The sequence below is a fragment of the Amphiura filiformis genome, chromosome 7 (assembly GCF_039555335.1).
Source record: "Amphiura filiformis chromosome 7, Afil_fr2py, whole genome shotgun sequence".
NCBI lineage: Eukaryota > Metazoa > Echinodermata > Ophiuroidea > Amphilepidida > Amphiuridae > Amphiura > Amphiura filiformis.
Genome location: NC_092634.1, coordinates 6413954 through 6428255, shown reverse-complemented (window position 1 = coordinate 6428255; position 14302 = coordinate 6413954).

Genomic DNA, 14302 nt, shown 5'->3' with positions numbered 1-14302 from the left:
TATATATACCTCCTCCCTGACTCCCAAACTCGATATCGACTCTTCCCTATTATTCCACTCCGACTCTTGAGCTCCCCCTCCCTCCATCTCTTCCCAGACTTCCAATGCTCTCCCCCTCTGTTTCTCTTTCTCCTACATTACCCCCCCAACACATGTGCACACAAATTTTCCCTGGCGATCTCTTTTCTCTCTCTCTCTCTCTTTCTCCAATAAAAACGATGCATGATGTCATTTAGTCTCTTTCAATGATATTGATTTCCCCTTGAAAGCACAACCATACCTTGAGACTACGAATTAGCTAAGTGTTGATTTCACTGTGAAAATATATCGACCATCAAAATATTTCCACATACATTACAATAGGCACTTGACAGATTATGACTTCAGTGATATAAACACTATTATACACAATTCTATTTATGTGCATGTCGCATGACGGAAGATCAATATCATAGAAAGCTGGTTTAAACTAACTTTTATTCAATTTATTTATTGGAGAATAGAGAGAGAGAGAGATAGAAGAGATCGCCAGGGAAAAAGGGTATTTGTGTGTGGGGGGAGGGGGTAAGGGTAAGGGAGAAAGAGAAACAGAGGGAGAGAGCATTGAAGTGGGAAGGAAGGAGGGGGAGAGGGGGCTCAAGAGTGGAGGAATAATAGGAAGAGTCGATATCGAGTGGGGAGGGGGGAGGAGGAGGTTATATATAGTGGCGGAGGAAACATAGGTAAGAGGTATGGGTTGTGCTTTCCGGGAATAATCTAATTCATAATCAAATCATCTACATCATCATGCATCGTTTATATTTCAGACAAATAAACAAAATACCCCCACCCCCACCCCTCAATATATGCACATGATGTCTATGCATAACTTATCAAACAAATCTCGGAACTCGGGTGTAATTTTATGGTGTCGTGGAAGTGTGCCAGCTACGGCAGAGAACATCAAAAGTCGTCCGCGTTGATAGATATCGATTTTGAAAATGTTAGCACAATAGGCTATTATATACGTATGGTTATAGGCCATTATACTTTTGATTATATATACCCTCTGTGTCCTCCCAGCACAATAGTGTTATGATTGCATACCAGTTCATCTCCACATTTTAATCCCTTGATTTTTGGTTTCTGAACAATAGAGAAACAAAAACTATATATTTGAAATGAGGGAGAGGCGTGTTCTCTCCATACACAGATGAACAAATACAATAGAAGAAGGTCAGTACATAATGCAATCGTCTCGACCCATTAGTACATATTATCTGTATTATCAAAGTACTTGGAATAGCAATCAGGTGAGTTCAATGAACTACGCCTTAATACCGAACCGATGGACTTTCAATGGCGTTTCTCTCTCCACACACAGATAAACAAATACAACAGAAGAAGGTCAACACACATGACCTGCTTTAGTGACATGTTATATGAGTTGTACAAAAGTTAAATATCAAAAGACTAGTATTCGTTTGTGCATATGGACTGCACATTGAAGATGCAAAATATAAGTCATTATAATTTAAACAAGAAATGGGATTTTGATATATTTATTTATTTATTTATTTATTTATTTATTTTAATTTTATTTATTTATTTATTTATTTATTTATTTATTTATTTATTTATTTATTTATTTATTTATTTATTTATTTATTTATTTATTTACAACATGTTTACACAGAGTAGACCGATTTATTTATTTATTTATTTACAACATGTTTACACAGAGTAGCCAGATTCAGCCGAAGATGGTCTAACACGGGGCCCTGCAAAATACATAAAAAGGAATATAATTATAGAGAATTACAAAGAATAATTATAATTATACAACTTACAACTTAAGCCATTATTAAAAGGTACATTCATTTGTACAGTTTGCAATAATTATTAAAACTCACATTTCAAGATGTTATTTACATAATACACTATTTAATTAAAACTGGTGAAAATATATATTTTTGTAATACCGTTTAAAAGTTTGCACATTTATTGAGTTTCTAATATCATTTTAAATTTTGTTCCATAATTTTACACCACTGTAAGTGAACGATGATTTAAAACATTCTAAGTCATATCCATGAATTGAAGGTGGCAAAGCCAACTGACCAGCAGCAGCCTGTCGTGTGTTAACACTGTGAGTTGTACATACATGGTTAAACATTTGCAAGATAATGTGGCGCCAGGCCATTAAGAGATTTATAAACCATTAGTGCTTTAAAATGATCATTGCAAGTGTGAGGTCGTTCCCAACCAAGAATTCTAAACATGAAATCAAATGAAGTTAAGTTGTTCACGCTCAAAATCACTCTTGCACAGCGTGTATGAAGAACATTAAGTTTGGAACTGTCATCTTTAAAACGGCAATACCATGAGATATTGCAATAGTCAAATATAGGCTGAACAAACGATTTAAAAATAACATTTAATGTATCAATTTCAAGGAAAGGTTTCAGGCGTCTAAATAGTCCAATAATCTTACAGAAAACCTTTTGAATAATACTATTAACTTGATCATGCCATTTTAACTGATCATCAATAACAACACCTAGGCATTTTGCCTTTCTTACTCTTTCAAGCTATTTACCATTAACAAAATACAGAAAAATCTTTCTCATTAACATTCCTTAACTTACTCGCAGTTCCAATCAACATTACATTTGTCTTATCAGTGTTCAAAAACAATTTATTAACATTCAACCAATTCATTATTGAATCAAGATCAGAAGACAATTTAGCAGATATCTTGGGGGTCTTTACCACTGACGGAGAGTGTTGTGTCGTCAGCATACATAGATATTTGATCATGGGAAATTACTTTGTTCATACTGTTGATAAATATAAGGAAAAACAACGGACCTAGTATACTGCCCTGGGTAAAAACATATACGGTAAAAACATGAAATAAAACGACTAATCAATTCTGCCATCATGGCGTCAGGTCAATGGTTCATTATATCCCGTATGTTTTAAACAACAAATTCTGGTTTCCATGGAAGAAAGAGATAAGAAGGAACCACAACGACTTCGATCGGTCAGGTTTTAATCCGCTTATCTATTGACGCATGAAAAGAAAAGCTATCAATGGTACCTCCTTTCATGTATGATCCATTTACCGCGATCGATGCTTGGCGAAATCATTACTGGAAAAAAAACTATAACAAACCCATCCACGAAAAAACAAACGGTACACGGAAGTAAGATTCTGAAATTTCACTGATGCTCTGAACATGTATAATAGCTTTTTTTTGGTATCTACATTCAAACTGTTTTCTTGATCGTATTGTGTAGAAAATGTCCTTTAAAACATCGAAAAGGTCGTCAAAATCGGAAGTTTTTTTGCTGAGTTTCAGCTTTAGCAAATAAGGTAAGATTTTGGTGACTTTTTCGATGAAAAATAGATGTAAAATGTTCTTAAATAATGCACAATGTTCCGGTTGAGTCCGGTATATAAAACATGTTTAATTGAATAGTTTATATGTGTATAATCGTAACTAGCTAACTCGTTTCAGTGCCAAAGACTGCCAACTCTGAGAAAAAAGTCATCAAAGTTCGGGAAAATTGGGCAAAATGGAAGAAAAAGATGTAGGCCGTCAATGACCGATGATCACGTCACCAGAGAAAATCCTATAGGGTGCTTGCACGGAAGGTCATTAGTTCAAATCATCCTTCAGACACGCTCCAGAAGACATGCAAATACATGGAGTACAATACCAATCACCTATTTAACGCGGGGTATTGCTCAAAGTAAATCCTCATGAATAACAATGTCAATTAAATGTCGGTAAAGGGAGTGTACAAAGTGAATGCGTTCGTTGTGGTTCCTTCTTATCTCTTTCTTCCATGCTTCAACATACCACGTGACAAGTCAAGACAGAAAACGTACCATATTTTGGAATTTTATTTGTTTAAAAACATTAATGTGTATCAATAGCGCTCAATTGTTGATAACTGCGTGTATTATAATTATACAGAAATCCGATCATAAATGAGGCTATACACGCACAATAGTATATCGATTTTGACTCACACGTGCGCGCTACTCGCCGTATACAGTAAAAGCATAGATTATCAATGTGGTGCACACCGACATCGCCTGGCTAATAATTATTTGGTGCAGCAGAGACATTAAAATGAATACACGGGATCGATACACGTGAATTGCTATGCACGATTTTGATATCAGACGAAAATCTTCGGATACTGGGTTAGAAAATGATGAATATATCCCGTAAATGATTTTTTCTCAAGAAACCAGATTTGGTCTCATACACTTGAAAATACGTGTTGAACAGATATGATAGTCGCTGGCGTGCGCTTTGAAAATTGGCCGTGCGCTTTGAACTCAAAATTTGACCAAAACTCTAATTTTATATTGCGTTGGTCCTGTATGGACTACAGTGCGCAGCAGGCTATAGCGGCACTCACTCAAGTGGAGACAGTATAACCATTGACCGCAATGTCGTATACAAGCTTACTCACACAGCGAGAAATCAATTACCCCGTCTATTCAGTAGCCTTAGTCAGGTCACTTCGCTAATTATGCATCTCATAAGGGCCGAATAAAATGGCCATGGGTGGCTGTGGATTCAACCTACCATGGCGATTTCTACCATGAAGATATCGGGGCGATGTCACTGTGTGGCGTGGCCTACCATTTTTCTTGTAGCTTCTTGTATACACGTCGATGTTTTTATCATTCATACAATAAATTAGACCCCTAATTTTATTTCAGGAAATAAAAGATTAGATTACCATAAAAACGAAACAGTAATCTTTGGTGGGGTCTAATGTAATTTTTACATGGAATTTTCAACGTTTTTTCTATCGCCATTCTCGCTCAATTAAAAAAATATTTTGCCGTATATAAAATTGAAATAAAATCCTCTGCTTCATAAACGACATCAAATGTGCCACAATTGGGTATCACGAATCGTTATATAGAGGCCTTGCATGTGACTATCATCCCGTAAATATGGCGGACTACTCAAATGCATTCAACAAAAGCATGATTGCAATCTACCGTGACAGTTCGTCTCACACACATAACCCTGAACTACGATCAAATAGGTTGATGGTAACATTTGATTTAATGGACTGCACTCCGCCATAACTACGGTGAAGGACACCGGCTCAAATCCTTTGTTTGGAGCCAATCGATAATTTCATGCAGGGCCTCAGTTAATATTCATATTTTCTTTTATACAGAGGATGCTTCAGTTTTGACAGGAAAATATTTTCTTGAAAACCCTCTCACTCGGTTATTTCAAAAGGTAACCACGCTTCCCAAGTATGTGCAATAAATTAGCATTAAAAATTTTCTTATTTTAACAGCATTCTAGAAACTCTTGCAGTATGGCGAAATGTGGTGTAGGTCATTCATCACTTACGGCTAATACTGGTCAATCACTCGTACTAACCCTCGTTTCAAGTTTTCTGTTTCGGGAGCTCTATTGTTCAGAAACGAAAACGCAAGGGATTAAGTAGGATGGTGTGTAAGTTGACTTCATTGTTACGTTTGGGGCATCATACTTCTCATTAGAAGAGGTCTCCTCTCCTCCCCTTTCTTTTCTTCTCCTCTCTCTCCTCTCTCCTCTCTCCTCCTCCTCTCTCCTCTCCTCTCCTCTCCTCTCCTCTCCTCTCTCTCCTCTCCTCTCCTCTCCTCTCCTCCTCTCCTCTCCTCTCCTCTCCTCTCCTCTCCTCTCCTCTCCTCTCCTCTCCCTCTCCTCTCCTCTCCTCTCCTCTCTCCTCCTCTCTCTCCTCCTCTCCTCTCCCTCTCCCTCTCCTCCTCCCCTCTCTCTCTCCCTCTCCTCTCCTCTCCTCTCTCTCCTCTCTCCTCTCTCCCTCCTCTCCTCTCCTCTCCTCTCCTCTCCTCTCCTCTCCCTCTCCTCTCCCTCTCCTCTCCTCTCCCTCTCCTCTCCTCTCTCTCCTCTCCTCCTCTCTCCCTCTCTCTCTCTCCTCTCCTCTCCTCTCTCCCTCTCCTCTCCTCTCTCTCTCCTCTCTCTCCTCTCCTCTCCTCTCCTCCTCTCCTCCTCCTCCTCTCCTCTCCTCTCTCTCCTCTCCTCTCCTCTCCTCTCTCCCTCTCCTCTCCTCCTCTCCTCTCCTCTCTCTCCCTCTCCTCTCCTCTCCCTCTCCTCTCCTCTCCCTCTCCTCTCCTCTCCTCTCTCTCCTCTCCTCTCTCTCCTCTCCTCTCCTCTCTCCCTCTCCTCCTCCCTCTCCTCTCCTCTCCTCTCCTCTCCTCCTCTCCTCCCTCTCTCCTCTCCTCTCCTCTCCTCTCCTCTCCTCTCCTCTCCTCTCCTCCTCTCCCCTCTCCCCTCCTCTCCTCTCCTCTCCTCTCCTCTCCTCTCCTCTCCTCTCCACATGGGATCTTCATTTAACTCAAGTCAAGCCCAAAGCTAGCAATAAGTTGTACATGCTTAAAGTGCTCAAAACATTTAGCCTTTCTGTTGATGATTTGATAACCATTTACAGATGTTATGTGCGGCCTTTATTAGAATATGCCGTACCTGTGTGGAATGCGGGTATAACCGAATCTCATGTCTTAATGCTGGAAAGGGTGCAAAAAAGAGCCCTTAGGATCATTTTTGGTCCAGATTATCTGTCGTATGACCATGCTCTTGAACTGTGCAACCTCTCCAGCCTTCAGGAAAGGCGTAAAATGCATTGTGTTAAATTTGCCATGGATATCTACAAGTCTGATGAGTTCAGTGCCTGGTTGCCTTTACGAGTTAAAGATAAAGTGCAATATTCTCTGAGAAATGCAAACCATTTTAACAAAATCAAGTGCAGAACCAATCGGTTTCAAAATAGTGCAATTCCTTATTTTGTCAATTTGCTCAATGATCTCTTGTAAAGTGCTCTAATTTTTATCATGTTGCTGGCTAACTGTTTTTATATTGATGTGTTATTTTCCCACATTCTTGATATATTATCTTATTGTATTGTTGTATTGAAAGTGCAGGGGGTGGGAGGATACTCAGGATAGGCTATCTTATGTGAGTTTTGTTGGTGTGAGGACTCTGATTGTGGTATAATTCAGGATGTGTCTAGTGTTTTGATGAGTGGTGTGGGTGTGCAACTGTTGTGGTTATGTGCCCTTTCAGTGTGCTGTTGTGGTTTGAGCTGTGCAAATGTCGTGTGCTTGTGAGTAGTCTGGGTTGGATTTCTTGGGGTGGATTATAACTTGTTTTGTTTTCGTATTGTTTGTGCTATAGGGTTTGCTGCAATATTTTGTTTATTTATTTTGTTATTCACTTTTATCATATTCTTTATTGTGTATAATTATATGTATTTTAAACTTTGTAAACTTTGCAGTAATTTAGCCTGCGGGCTACAATGCATTGTGCTAATAAACCACAAATGAATGAATGAATATACATTGTATGTAAAACGACTAATAGTATACAAATATTAACGGTATATGAGTGTGATGGTCGAAATATAATCACGAGGTGAAAGATGGATTGTTCCATTTCACGAGCCGAACGGCGAGTGGAATGGAACAATACATCTTTCACCGAGTGATTATATTTCGACCATTACACGCATTTAAGACAGTTAATATTTCTTTTATATCACGCATGCATAAATTCTATTACTAAAATACTATTTAAGGTAGGAAATACATTTTTTCATCAACATAACACCATGTTTTGCCGTGATATGCTTCACATTTTGGGGTCCACCCTAAATCGGCGAGTACAAGAGTCTTGGCGCACGGCTTGGCGCAGGCGCTCTACGGCAGAGCACTATGATAGTAAAGACTATCACACGGAGAGGGTGATGGTAAAAATGATAAATGATAATCAACCAATGAACTGTCTAGAATTTATGTATGAGTGATATAAATCCTACTATCATGGCGTCGGGTCAATGGTTTATCATATCCCGTATGTTTCTTAAAATTCATTCATATTTGAGACAAATTGCTGTGCCCATTTTATAGGTGCACAGGTGGATCCGTGTTTTTTTTTTAATTTTCATGTCTTTTTAATGAAAGAATTAAGTTTTTCCACTGCATCAGGGTGATACTAAATTAATGCTATATAAATGAATATGTGTTCCTGGTTGGCTCTATCAGAAAAGGTATTTCTAGTACAATGCAGCGTCGGACTCTACCTGAGAGCGTAGCCTAAGTCATTACAGACTCCAAGATTGGCTCTCCATACAAAAATGAACAAACACAAAGGAGGGTAATCTCCTCTGTGACCAGCTTGTTTTCGATGGAGCGGAACCAAATTGGCTGCGGAGGAGACGGGTTATTTTGCCATGCAAATGAGCCAGTGTCAGCAGGCGGATGTGAGTTCATAAGGGCAATGTCGGGGATTATAGGTCACAATCGATGGGGAGAGATGAGGTCCGACCACACCACTCTTCGCCATACATACATTCTCCCAGCCACATTTCCCTAACATAATATGAAATTAAAAAAAAAATTATATTAAATTTATTTTCGCAGAGGCGCCGCCGGGGTTCGAACCCACGCTGCACTAAGCAGTACTATACAGTATTGACATAACACCAGCGCCTTAGACCGCTCGTCCGTAAAGGCTTGATGGTGTAATGATGAAAATGTAAAAATATAATCGCAACTTCATTACTTCAATATACCACGTGACAAGCAAAGACAGAAAACGTACCATATTTTGGAATTTTATTTGTTTAAAAACATTAATGTGTATTAATAGCGCTCAATTGTTGATAAACTGCGTGTTCTATATACAATAAATGAGCCTACGCACAATAGTTTTGTCATACATTATATCGATTTTGACTCGCACGTGCTCGCCGTATACTAAAAGTATGTCGGCGTGGCGTTGCCTACCATTTTCTTGTAGCTTCTTGTATACACGTCGATGTTTTCATCATTTATACAATAAATCCACATTCGACCCTAATTTTATTTCAGGAAATAAAACATTAGATTACCATAAAAACGAAACAGTAATCATTGGTTGGGTCTAATGTCATTCTTACATGGAATTTTCAAGGTTTTTTCTATCGTCATTCTCGCTCAATTAAAAAAATATTTTGGCGTATATAAAATTGAAATAAAATTCTCTGCCTCATAAACGACATCAAATGTGCCACAATTGGGTATCACGAATCGTTATATATGATGTGCAGTTAATATTCATATTTTCTTTTATACAGAGGATGCTTCAGTTTTGACAGGAAAAATATTTTCTTGAAAACCCTCTCACTCGGTTATTTCAAAACGGTAACCACGCTTCCCTAGAATGTGCAATAAATTAGCATTAAAATTTTTCTTATTCTAACAGCAAGCGTTTCTAAAATGCAGTATGGCGAAATGTGGTGTAAGGTCCGACCAGGTCCGACCGAGTCTCCTACACAGGTTACGCTCCCTGTGGAGGGGCGGAACCAAACTGGCTGATGTGGAGAATAAGCCAGTTTGCGTCGGTCTGATACTCGTCTTTGACCATGCGCAGATCTGGCTGGTCAGAAAGACATTTAATATCCCGAATTTATAATATGCCTACCAGTTCCATCTATAACCGATGTGCTAGAGAATATTTGTTACCATGTTTAATAAATTCGTATTAATCGTATAATAAAATGTGGCCAAATGTATAATTGTGTACTAACCGTCGTTTTATCTTTTCAGTTTCTGTTTCCGTATCCGTAATAGTTTTTGTAAGTCATTGTTATTTTGAAGTGGTAGTCTCCCAGGTGTGACCAATCTTTTATTCTAGCCTTTTGTTAGTTACTGAAAATTTGAAGCTCGTGAATTTCAGTTTTCGTTTTGGTAAGTTATATTGATTTTTTACATAAAACCTTGAGATGTGCGGTTGGGTGCTAATCTAGACAAAAGAAGAGTCTAAATTTTACGGTCCTAAATTCGCGGTAAATTGTACGGCTTCAATTGACTTGTGTTTGGTGTATATGCACTTACGCCTAGACGTAAGTGGTTCGTAAAAACCTTGCATTGAAATATATACTAACCATTTGCCAGGTTATAAGCAAAAGTCTTTCATATTGGCGATGAAACGAGCGTCTAAAATAGTCCAATACCTCCCAATGAGGCGCGTACAAGTGGTGATTTGGGAATCATGTTTTATATTGAAATGCAATACAAAAGATTTGCATTGGAGCAAAGATAATGTATTCTATTCATTCGTACCAATTGCAAGCTAATCTGATAATTGGTTGGGTCTATATGCAAGGCTCGGGTTTATTTTAAATGTTTATTTTTGCAGAGCTTAGTTTCAGTCATGGATCATACTGATAAATTTCGCAAGGGATGGAGAGGGAGGGAGGGAGGGAGGGAGGGAGGGAGGGAGGGAAATACTTGAGACTGAACAAGTGAGAGTGGGAGGGGAGAGGAAGAAAGAGAGGAGAGGGAGAGACGGAAAGACTACAAAAAGAAGAACTCGAGAGGAGAGAGTATGGACCGGGAGGGAGTGGGGAGACTGATCATGGGGGGGGGGGGCAGGAGGAAGCAAAATAGGGAGTAGAAATAGACATTGATGGAAGGGTGACACTGTGGCCATGCACAAGTGCTCTGGGGTTCGACAGGCTCATAAGCGGACCTTTTGTGATTTTAGGGCTTATTTGCAACGTTTTTACAGAAAAAAGTGGACTTTGTCATTCGGATTGGCATGCATTTTGTCAAATTAATGTGGATCAATTTACCAATGTAAAGACGAGAGGGCGCTAGACCATTAAAAACACTGGTGTTAACGTCCCGGTTTTATTGACATAAGCAATCACCTCTATTGAAATAAGCTGATTGGTACTTCAGAGTTAACAATGAAGTCAGATTACAGTAACTTACTGAATCCCTTGCGTTTTCGTATCTGAACAAAAGACTTACGGAAACTGAAAAGATAAAAAGACCCTAAGTTATGAAACACGGTGTTTTTAATGGTCTAAATCACAAAAGGTCCGATTATGAGCCTGTCGCACCCCAATGCACTTGTGCGGGGCCACAGTGTCGCCCTTCCCTCGTATCAATGTCCATCTCCCTATTTTGCTTCCTCCTGCCCCCCCATGATCAGTCTACCCACTCCTCCCCGGTCCCTACTGTCTCCTCTCGAGTTCTTCTCTTTCTAGTCTTTACGTCTCTCCTCTCCACTCTTTATTCCTCACCCCTCCCACTCTCACTTGTTCAGTCTCAAGTATCTCCTCCCTCCCTTGCGAAATTTATCAGTATGATCCATGACTGAAAATAAGCTCTGCAAAATAAACATTTAAAATAAACCCAAGTCTTGCATATAGGCCCAACCAATTATCAGATTAGCTTGCCATTGCTACGAATGAATAGAATACATTATCTTTGCTCCAATGCAATTCTTTTGTATTGCATTTCAATATAAAACATGATTACCAAATCACCACTTGTACGCGCCTCATTGGGAGATATTTGACTATTTTAGACGCTCGTTTCATCGCCAATATGAAAGACTTTTGCTTATAACTTGGCAACATGGTTAGTATATATTTCAATGCAAGATTATTTTTAAGAGCTACTTACGTCTAGGCGTAAGTGCATATACACCAAACACAAGTCAATTGAAGCCGTACAATTTACCGCGAATTTAGGACCGTAAAATTTAGACTCTTCTTTTGTCTAGATTAGCACCCAGCCGCACATCTCAAGGTTTTATGTCAAAAATCAATATAACTTACCTAAACGAAAACCGAAATTCACGAGCTTCAAATTTTCAGTAACTAACAAAAGGCTAGAATAAAAGATTGGTCACACCTGGGAGACTACCACTTCAGAATAACAATGACTTACAAAAACGGATACGGTTACGGAAACAGAAACTGAAAAGATAAAACGACGGTAAGTGTGTGGATCCACTCTTATACGGACTTGGCTACTAAGCATGTCGGGAAGGATATGGCGGTATGCTGACCTGGGTCAATATGTTCTGGGCAGATGAGGTCCGACCAATTCAGCATCGAAGTGGTTACGTAATCCTCTTGGTTACCGGATCACGCTATGTTGGTATGCCTTCGAGTGCCATATACTTTGTGTGGTGATTGTTTTGATCGTGGTTCATTACTCAAGAGCGTGATCCCGTTGACATAGTAACATTACGTAACTTTGATACTGAATTGCCTACGACCTTGTGTGCGATCATGTGTGACAGGCAATTCCCGATAATAATAGAAGTTCCCAGTCTCTACGCAGGACAACCAATTCTTTTGTTATGCAAGGCTCACTCAGTCATTTAATGAGGCAATACAAACGATCGAATTTGGTGTTGAAATGAGCAAAATTTTGAGTTACACCTTTTCAATGTAAAATTAATTTTCTCGGCCAAATAAAAAGCAATAATTTTCATTTTTTCAGTAAATGTCAGGAAAAACTGTAATGCTTGATACTGTATTTTTTTTTCAAATTCTAGTGTTTAGGCGTGAAATTCAGTCATTTAGTGTAAGATTTCCGATTTTGATAGGCTTCAACTCTGCCCGCGAGCCTTTTTTTGGATCAACCTTTTAGCTTTTCAAAGTAATATAGTTCGCTAAAGAAGGATTTTTCCCAACTTTCTAACGCACATCACCGTGAGCGATATATCATAGTTTTGTCAGAATTTCCGTTTTGATTCCACCATTTTTTACTGCCGGCTGAAAGTTGTTCAAAATCCACACGTGAAATATTAGGCTAATGCTAGCATTGTGGATCGATATCTCTGGGTGCCCAGCCTGGCTACAGTGTTGCCAGAACTTCAATATAGCAAAGAAATTCCCAGGCCTAGCGCTCCTATGAAACTGATCATGTTATAAGCACGGGGATCTTTCATCACGTGAGTGATTAATTATTTGATTTCATCATCACCGTGATCAGTTTTTAAGACTGTATTTTAAGTACCGGTAGTAATTTGTAGCTTTAAGATTGTATTTTTCATGGTTTGTAAAGCGCCTTGAGACCCTGTTGGGTTAAAGGCGCTTAATAAGTGCGGCTTATTATTATTATTATTATTATTATTATCATCGGACCAATGTGTTGAAATTTGCTTCTCCTCAAAACAACTTTGCCCACCATTTGGTAAAAAAATCAACAATCTTACATGCAATTGGGCAATATTTTAAACAAAACTTTCATTTACAAAACATAAATATTACGCTGTATGTTTTATCCGGAGGGGCCACTGCCATAACAAGGTGGACACCATGCTCGCGTACAAAAACGCGTAAAAAGGGTAGTTTTTCACGGACAGACGATGTCCGAGCGTACAGTGCAAAGGGTGTCAAAATTGCCAAAATCGGGAAAAAGGGTATACTTTTACAACAACTTGGATGTGTGTTAACGGTATATAGCATTTATTGACGTGTAGGCCTATAGTTAGATATCTTAACCATAATACTAAATAAAATGCATGATAGTGATAGTTGACAACTTTTCACAGTTTCATTTACTTAATTATTTTGATGATGTGAGCAAATGTGTTGTTAAAGGCCAGTAGGGCCTATTTCTAAGAACATCTTGTGGCTTTATGCAACACATTAATGAAGGCTTACTTACATCAGACTTGATGTGTGGAAAACATGACAAAATACTAATCTGTTTAGGGTATTCTGAGAACGAAGGATAATTACTTGTTTAGGGTCCATTTTGAAAGTCCATACATGAGCATGGTGTCCACCTTGTAATGGCAGTGCCCCCCGGATGTTTTATCAAGCAAACTGTTTCGAACACACTTCCAAATAACCTTCGTAACATCCCCAGACGTTAGTTATTTAAACGCCAGCTAAAAACCAATCTTTATAAATTGATTGTTTTTATGTTTGTTTGTCAATTTCGTGTTTGAGTTCCTCATCGGAAGAGATTGTGCCTTATAAGAATCATTCATTATTATTGTTAATTTAAACAGGTTTTTGTTTTTAAACGTGAAAAACCTGTTCAAGCAATTAATTGAAAATTTCTTGCCTAAAATCAGAATAACTTGGATGTTAATACTTGACCTAGTGTTTCAATTGTCATGAAGGTGACTGGGAATAGTGCCTTTTGTTTGTGTTTGTTTGAAATTGCTTTTGGAAACCCACCGAAAGTCATCATGAAGCAGCCAAAACAATACAAGGTTAAACATGGAAGTTTATAACAACCTATTAAATGACCTAAAGGAAAAAAACATTTATGGCAACAATAAGCCTTGCATTGTAGGTCATGGTTAAAATGTGTTGAGTACCACCCCTACCATCACTACATACACCCCACTACCCACCTCACACACCTCTGCACCCACCCCACCCCCATAGGCCTACATAATATTACATACCGGTACATAATAATATACTGCGCCAATAAAGTATCCTTACACTTGGAAAAATAATCATAATT